Source organism: Lipotes vexillifer, unplaced genomic scaffold, assembly GCF_000442215.2.
Source record: "Lipotes vexillifer unplaced genomic scaffold, Lipotes_vexillifer_v1.1 scaffold1314, whole genome shotgun sequence".
Lineage (NCBI taxonomy): Eukaryota > Metazoa > Chordata > Mammalia > Artiodactyla > Lipotidae > Lipotes > Lipotes vexillifer.
The window spans coordinates 1,075,113-1,087,270 of record NW_006782803.1 but is presented as its reverse complement, the minus strand read 5'-3'; positions in this window follow the sequence as shown (position 1 = coordinate 1,087,270).

Below are 12,158 nucleotides of genomic sequence, written 5' to 3'. Positions count from 1 at the left end.
CCACGGGTAACCACTAGTTTGTTTTCTATATCTGTAATTCTGTTCCTTTTTTGTTATATTCACTAGTTTGTTTTATTTTTTAGGTTCCACACACAAGTGATGTCTTTCTCTGTTTGACTTCTTTCACTTAGCATAATATCCTCCCAGTCCATCCATGTTGTTGCAAATGGCAAAATTTCATTCTTTTTTATGATTGAGTGGTATTCCATTTTATGTGTATATATACACACATACCACATTTTCTTTAACCATGCTACATCTTCTTTATCCATTCATCTGTCGATGGACATGTAGGTTACTTCCTTATCTTGGCAGTCGTAAACAATGCGGCTGTGAGCATTGGGGTGCATGTATTTTTTTAAATTAGTATTTTCATTTTTAAAAATAAAAACTCAGGCGTGGAATTGCTGGGTTGTATTGTGAATAGTTCTATTTTTAGTTTTTTGAGAAACTTTCCATAGTGCCCACATTTGTTATTTGTGTTCCTTTTGGTGATAGCCATTCTGACAGGTATGAGGTGTTATTGCATTGTGGTTTTCATTTGCATTTCTCTGATTATAAACGATGTTGAGCATCTTTTCATGTGGCTGCTAGCCATCCGAATATATTTTGGATATTAACTCCTTATCAGTTGTATCATTTGCAAATATTTTCTCCCATTTAGTAGGTTATCTTTTCATTTTGTTGATGGTTTCCTTTGCTATGTTTTTAAGTTTACGTTCCATTTGTTCATTTTTGCTTTGATTTCCTTTGCTTTAGGAGACAGATCCAAAAAAACGATTGCTATGGTTTATGTCAAAAAACGTTTTGCCTATTATTTCTTCTAGGAATTTTATGATTTCTGGTCTTATATTTAGGTCTTTAATCCATTTTGAGTTGTTGTGGTTTTTTTTTTCTATAGTGTTAGAGAATGTTCTAATTTCATTCTTTTAAATGTAGCTGTCCACTTTTCTAAGCACCACTTAAACATATAAAGACCACCACTGTCTTTCTCCATTTTATGTTCTTGCCTCATTTGTCATAGATTAATTGATCATATAAGTGTGGGTTCCTTTCTGGGCTCTCTATTCCGTTCCATTGATCTATGTATGTGTTTTTGTGCCATATTGGTTTGATTACTGTAGCTTTGTAGTATAGTATGAAATCAGGGAGTTTGATATCTCCTATTTTGTCTTTCTTAAGATTGTTTGGCTATTCATTATCTTTTGTGTTTTGATACAAATTTTAGTTTTATTCTAGTTCTGTGAAAAATGCCATTGGTATTTTGATAGGGATCACATTGAATCTATCGGTTGCCGCAGGTAGTATCGTCATTTTAGCAAGATTAATTCTTCCAATCCATAAGCATGGTATATCTTTCATCTGTTCATATCATCTTAAATTCTGTTCATCAGTGTCCTATAGTTTTCCCAGTACAGGTTGTCTACCTCCTTAGATTTATTCTCAGGTATTTTATTCTTTTTGATGAGATTGTGAATGGGATTGTTTGCTTAATTTCTCTTTTTCATAGTTTGTGGTTAGTGTACAGAAACAACAGATTTCTGTATGACAGTTTTGTATCTTAGAACTTTACTGAATTCATTGATGAGCTCCAGTAGTTTCGGTGGCATCTTTAGGATTTTCTATGTATAGTATCATGTCATCTGCAGACAGTAACAGAGTTACTCCTTCCTTTCCAATTTGGATTCTTGTTACTTCTTTTATCAATACTTGTCTGATTGCTGTGAGTAGGACTTCCAACACTGTGTTGAATAAAAGTGGCAAGAGTGGGCATCCTTGTCTTTTTCTTGGTCTTAGATGAAATGCTTTCAGCTTTTCACCATTGAGTATGAAAGTGTGGGGTATATCATATAAGGCCTTTATTATGTTGAGGTGTGTTCCATCTATACCCAGTTTGTTGAGAGTTTTTATCATAAATCGATGTTGAATTCTTTCAAAAGCTTTTTCTGCATCTATTGAGATGATCGTATGATTTTTACTCTTCAATTTGTTAATGTGTATCACGTTGATTTATGGATATTGAAAAATCCTTGCATCCCTGGGATAAATCCCACTTGATCATGGTGTTTGATCCTTTAAATATATTGTTCAATTTTGTTGGCTAATATTTTGTTGAGGATTTTTGCATCTATGTTCATCAGTGATATTGGCTTGTACTTTTCTTTTTTGTGATATCTTTGTCTTATTTTAGTATCAGGTTGATGCTGGCCTCATAAAATGACTCAGAAAGCTTTCCTCCTCTGCAGTTTTTTCGAATAGTTCGAGAAGATGTGTGTTAACTCTTACCTAATCGTTTGATAGAATTCATGTGCTACCTGGTCCTGGGCTTTTGTTTGTTGAATTTTTAAATTACTGATTCAATTTTATTGCCCGTAATTGGTCTGCTCACATGTTCTAATTCTTTCTGGTTCAGTCTTGGAAGATTGTACATTTCTAGGTATTTGTTCATTTTTTGTAGGTTGTCCATTGTTTTGGTGTATAATTGTAGTAATCTCTTATTATCCTTTGAATTTCTGTGGTGTCAGTTTTAACTTCTTTTCCATTTCTGATTTTACTGATTTGGGCCCTCTCTTATTTTCTCGGTAAGTCTGGCTAAAGTTTAATGAATTTGGTTTATCTTTTCAAAGAACCAGCTTTTAGTTTTCATTGATCTTTTTTATCTTTTCAGTCTCTAACTTATTTCTGCTCTGATCTTTATGATTTCTTTCCTTCCACTAAGTTAGGAGCTTTTTCTGTGTTTTTCTTTTTCTAGTTCCTTAGGTATAAGGTTAGGTTGTTTATTTGAGACAACCTCTTGTTTCCTGAGGTAGGCTTGTGTCACTATAAACTCCCCTCTTAACACTACTTGTACTATACCCCATAGATTTTGGGTTATTATGGTTTCATATTCATTTTTCTCAAGATATTCTTTGATTTCCTCTTTGATTTCTTCAGTGACCCATTGCTTGTATGGTAGCATATTGTTTAGCCTCCTTTTGTTTGTATGTTTTGTTTTGGTTTTTTTTGCAGTTTTGTCTTGATTTCTCGTCTCATACGTTTGTGGTTGGAAAAGATGCTTAGTATGATGTAATTTTTCTTAATTACTGAGACTTGTTTTGTAACATAGCATGTGATCAATCTATCCTGGAGAATGTTATATGTGCAGTTGAAAAGAGTGTATTCTGCTGTTTTTGGATGGAATGTTTTTTATATATCTATTAAGTTCATTTGGTCTAATGTGTCATTTAAGGCCAGTTTCCTTCTTGATTTTCTGCCTGGATGATCTCTCCATTGATGTAAATGGGGTGTTAAAGTCCACTACTGTTACTGTATTTCTGTCAATTTCTCCCTTTATTTCTGTTAATATTTGCTTTCTGAATTTAGGTGCTCCTATGTTGGATGCATATATATTTACGGTTGTTATATCTTCTTGTTGGCTCGATCCCTTTATGATTATGTAATGCCCTTGTTTGTCTATTGTTACAGTCTTTGCTCTAAAGTCTATTTTGTCTGATATAAGTATTGCTACCCCAGCTTTCTTTTCATTTCCATTTACATCAAATACATTTTTCCATCCCTTCACTTTCTGTCTTTGTGCATCTTTAGATCTGAAATTAGTCTCTTATAGGCAGTATATGTATGGGTGTTGTTATTTTATCCATTCAGTCATTCTTTGATGGGCACATTTAGTCCATTTACATTTAATGTAATTATTGATAGGTTTGTACTTATTGCCATTTTGTTAATTGTCTTCAGGTTGTTTTTGTTGTTATTTGTGTTCCTTCTTTTTCTCTTTTTCTCTCTTTCTTTGTGATTTGATGACTATTGTTAGTGTTATGTTTGAATTCCTTTCTCTTTTGCATTTGTGTACTTACTAGAGATTTTTGGTTTGTGGTTACCATGAGGTTTATATACAGACATTAAGGTGTAATGATCCTAAAGATGCTCAAAGAACTTGGGATGAAAAATGAATAGAGTGAGAAGTTAGAAGTTTTTAACAAAGTGTTAAAATCTTTATTGGTAGATTGCTTATCTCCACTTCACTTAGTTCTTCTGGGGTTTTACCTTGTTGTTTCATTTGGAACCCATTTCTCTGTTGCCTCATTTTGACTAATTCACTGTATTTATTTCTATGTATTTGGTAGGTTGGTTACATTTCCTCATCTTGCAGAAGTGACCTTATGTAGGAAATGTCCTATGGGACCCAGCAGTGGACTCCTCTCTGGTCACCAGAGCTATATGGTTTAGGGGTGCCCTCTCTGTGGACTGTGTGGGTCCTTCTGTTGTGGCAGGCTGACTGCTGTGAATGTGCTTCTAGGCTTGCTTGGCTCCCAGCCCAGTTGGTTACCAGGCCTTTCCTTACATGGAGGCTGCTGGCTGCTTGTGGGTGGGACTGTGTCCTGGCACAGCTGGCTGCAAGGACAGAGGAGTTCCAGTCCTGGTGCTGGCCTGCAGGTGGATGGGGTTGGGTCATGAGGCAACTGTGTCATGAGATCTCTGGAGGGGTCCCAGGGCTAGTGCTAGCCCAGTGGTGGGTGGCACTGAGTTCCAGGGTCTCTGACTACAGGGCCCTGGAGGTCTCAGAGTTAGTGTCATGCTCAAGTGGGCAGGGCCAGGGCCCAGGGGATCCCAAGGATAATTCCCATCTCCTGGTGGGTAAGGCCAGGTCCCAGGAGTAGTGCCATTCCAGTGTGGGCAGGGCCATGTCTGATAGCTAGCTGATGGGTCCCTAGAAATCCTGGGGCTAGAGCCTTCTCAGTGGTGGGTGAGACCTAGTCCTAAGCTCTCTGGTAGGTGGAGCCAGGTCAGAGGTGGCTGGGGGCTTAGGGGGTCCTAAGGTAGCTGCCCTGCTGGTGGGTGGGGCCGTGTCCCTGCCCAGTTAGCTGCCTAGCCTGCACATCCCAGGACTGGTGCTGACCAGCTGGGTGCTGGGCCTCTGTCCTGACACTAAGAAACGAGAGTGAGGACTCCAAAATGGTGCTTACCAGCACTAGTGTCCTCATGGCAGCATGGCTGCTGCCAGCATCTGTGTCCCCAAGGTGGGTTTCATTTGCCTCCTGCTCTCTGGGACTCTCTCCAAGTTCATCAAGTGGGTCTGACCCAGGGTTCTTTCAAGCTACTGCTTCTGCCCTGTGTCTTGTAGCGTGTGAGATTTTGTGTGTGCCTTTAAGAGTGGAGTCTGTATTTCTCACATCTGGTTCTCCTGAAAGTAAGCCCCACTGGCCTTCAAAGCCAAATGTTCTGGGGGGTTGTCTTCCCAGTATAGAACCCCCGGGCTGAGGAGCCTGATGTGGGGCTCAGACCCTGCAGTTTTAGGGGAGAACCTCTGCAGTTGTAATTATCCTCCCATTTGTGGGTCACACACCTGGGAGTATGGGGCTTGACCGTACCAGATATTTGCCCCCCCCTACCCATCTTATTTTGGTTCCTTCTTTATATTTTTAGCTGTAGAAGGTCTTTTCTGCTAGTCTTCAGGTCGCTGTCATGGATTGTTGCTCTGTAAATAGTTGCAGTTTTGGTGTGCCTGTGGAGGAGGTGGGCTGAGGGTCTTCCTACTCTGCCATCTTGGCCACTCCCCAAAACAAGGCATATTTTGCTAAGAAATTACTTATTATAGTGAATGGCTAATAGCTTTTGGCTTAAGAAGTACTGGGTAAAACAAGATAGACAATTATGTCAATGATGTTTGTAAATTTGATTTGATTGTTTAGATATCTGATTTCTGGTAGGTCTTTTTCAGTTGTTTCTAAGAGTTTTATTTGTTTCTTCCCAATACATTTTGAACCACAATTTATTTTTATGAGAGAGGTAGACAGTCAAGACTGGTCTCATGGAAATTCTTTTAAGTACCACAAGCTAAAGTGATTGTTCCACTGCAGCTACTCATGGCAAGTCTTTAACTTTCTTAAGATTGTCTTCTAATATAAAATTCCTGAGTAACTAGTCCATGTAGTATTTTGAAAGTCTGGTGCTCCTGAAGGTACCTGTCTCTGTGTATTAGTGAGGAAAACGGTATTACTCTGTTTACCTAGTAAAATATCAGTCAATGCACTTTATTATTTTACTTATTTTTTAAAAATAAATTTATTTATTTTAAATAAATTTATTTATTTATTTATTTTAAATAAATTTATTTTTGGCTGCATTGGGTCTTTGCTGCATGTGGGCTTTCTCTCGTTGCGGGGAGCGGGGGCTACTCTTCATTGTGGGGGCTACTCTTCATTGCAGTGGCTTCTCTTGTTGAGGAGCACAGGCTCTAGGTGCACAGGCTTCAGTAGTTGTGGCACATGGGCTCAGTAGTCATGGCTCATGGGCTGTAGAGCGCAGGCTCAGTAGGTGTGGTGCACGGGCTTAATTGCTCCGTGGCGTGTGGGATATTCCCGGACCGGGGTTCAAACCCGTGTACCCTGCATTGGCAGGCAGATTCTTACCCACTGCGCCACCAGGGAAGTTCCAATCAATGCACTTTAAATACTAGCAGGCTCCCACTTGCTCAGAATTCCAGAGGGATGGATACTCTTCATAGAAAACATGATGATCAGGCATCCAAGCTGGAATATTATTTTGAAAAGATGAGGGCTTTTTTCTGAAAATAAATAGTAAAGGAGAAAACAATCTCAAATGCTAAATATTCTAATGAAACAGTTATGCTTAGTTTATTAACTCCCAGTATTTTTTTTTTTTTTTTTTTTTGCATTACGCGGGCCTCTAACTGTTGTAGCCTCTCCCATTGGGGAGCACAGGCTCCGGACGCGCAGGCTCAGCGGCCATGGCTCACGGGCCTAGCCGCTCCGCGGCACGTGGGATCTTCCCGGACTGGGGCACGAACCCGTGTCCTCTGCATCGGCAGGCGGACTCTCAACCACTGCGCCCACCACCAGGGAAGCCCAACTCCCAGTATTTTTAATGTACATATTCTGCATACACTATTGTAATTAGACTAACGGTTAATTAATGCAAGTTTAACAAGATTAAAAGATTTATTACACAGTTATAGATATTCGGTTCTCTTTGAAATATACTTCTCACTATATTAGAAAAAGACCTTTGAGAAGACCAAAACTCTTCCTAAAATATTAAAAATAATATCGTAAATAGTTATTTGGGGAAAAAACCTTTTCTTTAGAATCCAACACTCCCCTCACCCTGCCCTTACTTACTGACACTGCACCAAATTAGATTGCAGCTACATGAAAATAAATATCCAGATAAGAAATGAAGTATTTAGGTAATTGTGAAGGTCTCTCCAAACCTCCAGATGTTTGGCTTTCTGTAAAGAAACTGTCACATGACTGACTTTTCCTCTTTACATTTGGATGTTTTACTACCACAGACATATTCTCTTGTCTGTTTATGTGAAATGTTCATTTCTTGTTATGATTCTTTACAGTAGGATCGATGTTAAAATGACAGCAGTGAAACAAATTATATATCTTCCATGTATCATTCAAGCCACAGATAAAATAATGTTTGGCAATAAACATTTAAAGAGATTTATTGCAAGTGTACATTTAGTAGCGTTTGTTCTTTTACAGCTGTGTAAGATATGAATATCATTAACTTAAGAATTAATTTATGCTTTGACAATTAAAAGCCATGATACAGCCATTAAAATATTTTTGTATTTATTCCATGTATAGCTCCTTGTGGACAGTATTCTTGGACTTGAAAAGGGACCCGATACCATGAATTCTAGCTTAGATGCCAAAAGATCCCGTGTTCCCCAAGAACCAGAGTAAAAAATAGTGAAGAGTTTAATGGGCTGGATGAAGGACAACAGGAACTCTTTGGGACAGTCTGGGAATAAACTAAATTCCCAAATTCTCTACTAAAAAAGATATAAAAAAAAAAAGTAAGGACCTAAGAAAATATACCTGAGAACTGAATTTTGTTCAAGTGCTGTTCAGTTTTAATGCTTTAATTTTAGTCGAATTTCCCTCTTTTATGGAAAAGGAGATTGAGGTCCAGTTTATAATACTGGGGAGCAGCCTGCATAAAACTGGAACCCAGTACTTGTGATCCCTAATCTAGTACTCGCTCCATTCCTACTACCTTTCTTTATGTTGTTGACAGTGCATTTCTGCATTCTTCCACAGATTCTTTAGATTCTTTCATAGAATTATTGGGTTATCAGTACCTCCACTAATATAGACATGAGTTCAGATAGTCTATCTTTAAAAAAGTTACTGTGTTATTTTTGTATAATACAATTATTGCAAGCATGGGCTTTGGAGTACGATTCAATTAAAGACCCAAATCTATCATTTAAAAGTTGTGTGACTATGAGTCACTTAAACTCTGAACTTCAGGGTATGCATTCATAATACAGGAAAACTAAGAGCACTCCTTCAGAGGGTTGTCTTGAGAAATAAATGATGATGTTCATGAAGTACTTAGCTCAATGCCTGGAAGGATACTAAATACTCAATAAATATTGCTTGTTATGGTTACATTATAGTAGCTGTCAATATAGAACTGTTGTTTTAGGAATTAATTATCTATACACTTATTTCTCAATATCTCTAATTTTCTCTACTATTTCAGGTTTGGAAAATAGATTTATTCATTATTTGATACGCGCTAGGCATTTTTCTAGGCACTGGGTTTATAACGTAAGAATATACACAAAGTCCATGCTGTCGTGACATGTGCAGTTTAGTGGAAGAAATACAATAAATTACATGTGAGAAGAGAAAAAGGGAGAGAAAGGGTGGAGGAAGAAAGAGAGAGGGAAAGAAGAAGGGAAGGAGGAAAGGAAAAAGGAATGATGAATGCAAATGTCGATGCTTCTTTTAATGAAAAGAAATGATTTGGGATGTTCACGGCAGGTCCAGGGTTCAAGAATCATAAAGTCTCAAGTAGGAACAAGTTAGAATATTCAAGAAATGAAATGAAGCTTAGTGAGGCTGGAGCTAAGGATTATCAGGAGATGAGAGATCAAAGATGAGTCAAAGAGGAAATCAGGGGCTAAATTGTGTAGAGCTATACGCCATGACAAAACATTTCTACATTTTTCAAAATGGGAAAAAGAAGGTATTAGAGGGTTTAAACAGGGAAATGTTTGGATCTGACATATTTTTAAAATGTTTACTCTGACAGCTAAGTAGCAGGTTGTAGAGGGACAAGAATGGGAAAAGCAAGTGGACCATTAGGGATCTATTGTAATAGTTGAGGCAAGAGATGATGGCAGCCTGATCTAGTAGCAGATATAGTGAGACACGCTGGAACTCAGGAGGCATTTTGGAGACAGAGCCAATACAACTTGCTGATGTGTTAGAAGAATACAATCAAAAGCTTGGAGAATAAGATTCAATAGGGTTATAAGTGGGAGCCAGAAATGGCTAGAAGGTGTAAATCTCTTCCTCCATCTTCTTGTATTTGGAAACTAGAGGCATATTGGTGAGGATGTAACTAAGGTATAAATTGTGAATTGAAGGTTTGAACCAATCTTGAATAATCCTAAGAAGCAGCGTATATTATAGTAGTGTTTTATGTTTTTTAAATTGTGCTCTCTTGACTCAGTTTTGAGGCTCTGGCTAGAGACAGGTCAGTTTCCCTTTCTGGGTAGCAGTTAAACCCACACCTCAACCACTTCCCTTATCTGTCTCTTACACTTGAGGTTACTAAGCGCTCTTCTTAATGCTCCATGGCCAAGTTCCACACAACCAGAGATGGCCCCTATGCTCCAGGGCCTACAAAATTATCCAAATTAGCCAGTCTCCAGGGAGCCCTGGAAACCTAGCCATTCCATCCCATTTGCCATACATAAGCTGCCTCTACAGCTCCAGTTTGCTGTGACCCTTTCCCGGCAACCCTTTGTATGGCCTTGTCTTTGTTCTGGAGCTATAAGTAACAAAGAGTTCTGCCTTTCATCTCTTCATGTGTCAGCGTGTTGTGTCCTACCATCAGAAGAATCTTTAAATCTTATAAAATTCAAAGAAGCATCAGCTTGATATCTGGAGTTTACTTCAAATTTTTTAAAATATATATTTATTCCCTACTATATGGAAGACATTGATTTGGTGACCCTAAAATTAGCTGTGTAGGAATCATGTCAAGGGATTTGTTAGAAATCTAGATTGATGTTCTGTCCTAAACCAACTGAATCAGAATCTCCAGAGGTCCAAAGTGGGAAACTATGTTTTTAAGTTTTTCAGGTGATTGCAGTGCACATACTTATATAGGAACTTCAGATGTGGAAGATACACAAAAGATACTGCCTTACCTTTAATGATTTAAATTCTGGATTAAAATCCCAGATATGCTATTATTGTCATGTTACATGGAGCAAGTTATTTAACCTTTTTTGAGATTCAGAGTTCTTGCCTGTAAAATGAGAATAATAACTTGCTGAATTAGTGTGATGATTAAATGAGAAATTGTCTAAAACTATCCAGCAAAATGCCTAGAGCTTGACATAAAGTAGCTATTAATAGTATTATTTAGAGGGAGCAAACACTAGAAAAAAATAATAATGTGTAACAAGGGTCAGGAAAAGCAGACATTTACAAATTTTGAAAATAGAAGATAAAATTGGTAAAATCCTTCAATACTTAAAGGTTTATAAGGCCCAGATGTATTCAACAGATTCTTCCCTACAAAAACTGTAGATATTAATTCAGTACATAATCCTAAAAGTTCAGTTCATGAATATGATGCCTCTCTGATGTAAGTATTTATTTATTTATCAGTAAGTGTTCATTGAAGAATCCACCAGTATGATTTAGTTCTGTTGCTTCAACAGCAGTTTCGATGGTCTGCCTGCCTGCTGGCATACTTTTCTTTGCCTGTGTTATCTAGACAGTTGTGACATATCTACAGCAACCCTTTTCTCTCGCATGCTCTCACAAGTTTCTTCTTCTTTGAAGTCTTTATTTTCATCTTTTAAAAAGCACATCACACAATTAAGGTGTGCCAATTCTCAAAGATGAAGTAATTACTAAGCAAGTTTTCAATAAAACTTCTACACTTGGGGCCCATCGGAGCAATTGGTAATGAAGATGCTTATAAATATGTACATACTGGGATGATCTAGCATCTGTCTGGAGTGGTATACATGACAGTAAGTTTTCTATACTCTCTCATTTGACTATAAATGGTCCAAAGGATGGATTCTATTTTCTGTTAGATTTTTTTTAATGGTGACAACCAACCTGGCTTGATATTAAGCACAATTTCCTCTTTACCCTTGCAAACGTATTGAGGCTATAATATTTTGCTTGAAGTTACCCACATTGCTCTAAACCACAATTACTGCCAGTATTCCCTTATTTGCCCTTCCCTTTTGCAAAAAGAAAAGGAAAGAAAAGATGCAAATTTAAGATCTTTATTAAGTCTGTTGCTCTTACTTTCTTCACTACTCTTGGCTAGATGTTCATGAGCAAGTTTTTAGCTTCTCTGAGTCCATTTATTCATTTATAGGATGAGAAATGGCAATACTTGCCACAAAGGAATGTTTTGACGATTAGATCAAATAAGAGATGTACACAAAAGCTAATTTGTGAACTTACAAGCATAATACACATTCATTACTTTTTTAGTTTAAGTGCATGCAGTTAGTGTAAGACTCAGAGTATTTGGCTAGACTAGCCTTCCTGACATGTTCCATCACTTCCATTCAGACACAAACTCACCCAGTGTTCTCATCTTCTGCCCCTAGCCCCACACTACTAGGATCCTTATAGGTCGCTGCCATTTGTTCACTCTATAGAAATAGAAATTATCCAAGAAAAAGTAGAGATTATACTCTCAGGGAAGCACAATGAAGGGCTGGGTTCTTTGCACACCTAGCAGTCAGAGGTACTGTGAAGTTGGCAAGAACTATTTTCTGTCACTGCACTTGGATTCCTTCCAGGCCCAGTGGGGTTATTCCAACCTTAAATTGAGAGACCTACATTCTAATTTTAGCCCCACCATGGGCAAAGCAATTTTAGTCATGTTATTTAAATTCCCTTGTTCTCAGTTCCAGCAGATTGCAAGTAATCTCATCCTACTCCTGGCCTGCCTCAGAGACTGAGAAAATTTTCTTATGGATACAGACTGCTGTGAAATTGAGAGACAGATGTATTTTTGTCTTGTGAGCTCAACTACTGCAGTTTAAGGCTCAGGAATGTGTTTGAACCTCAGAGCATAATGTTGGTAGTTAGAAAACAATTGTCTGTTTCCCTCACAAGGACACT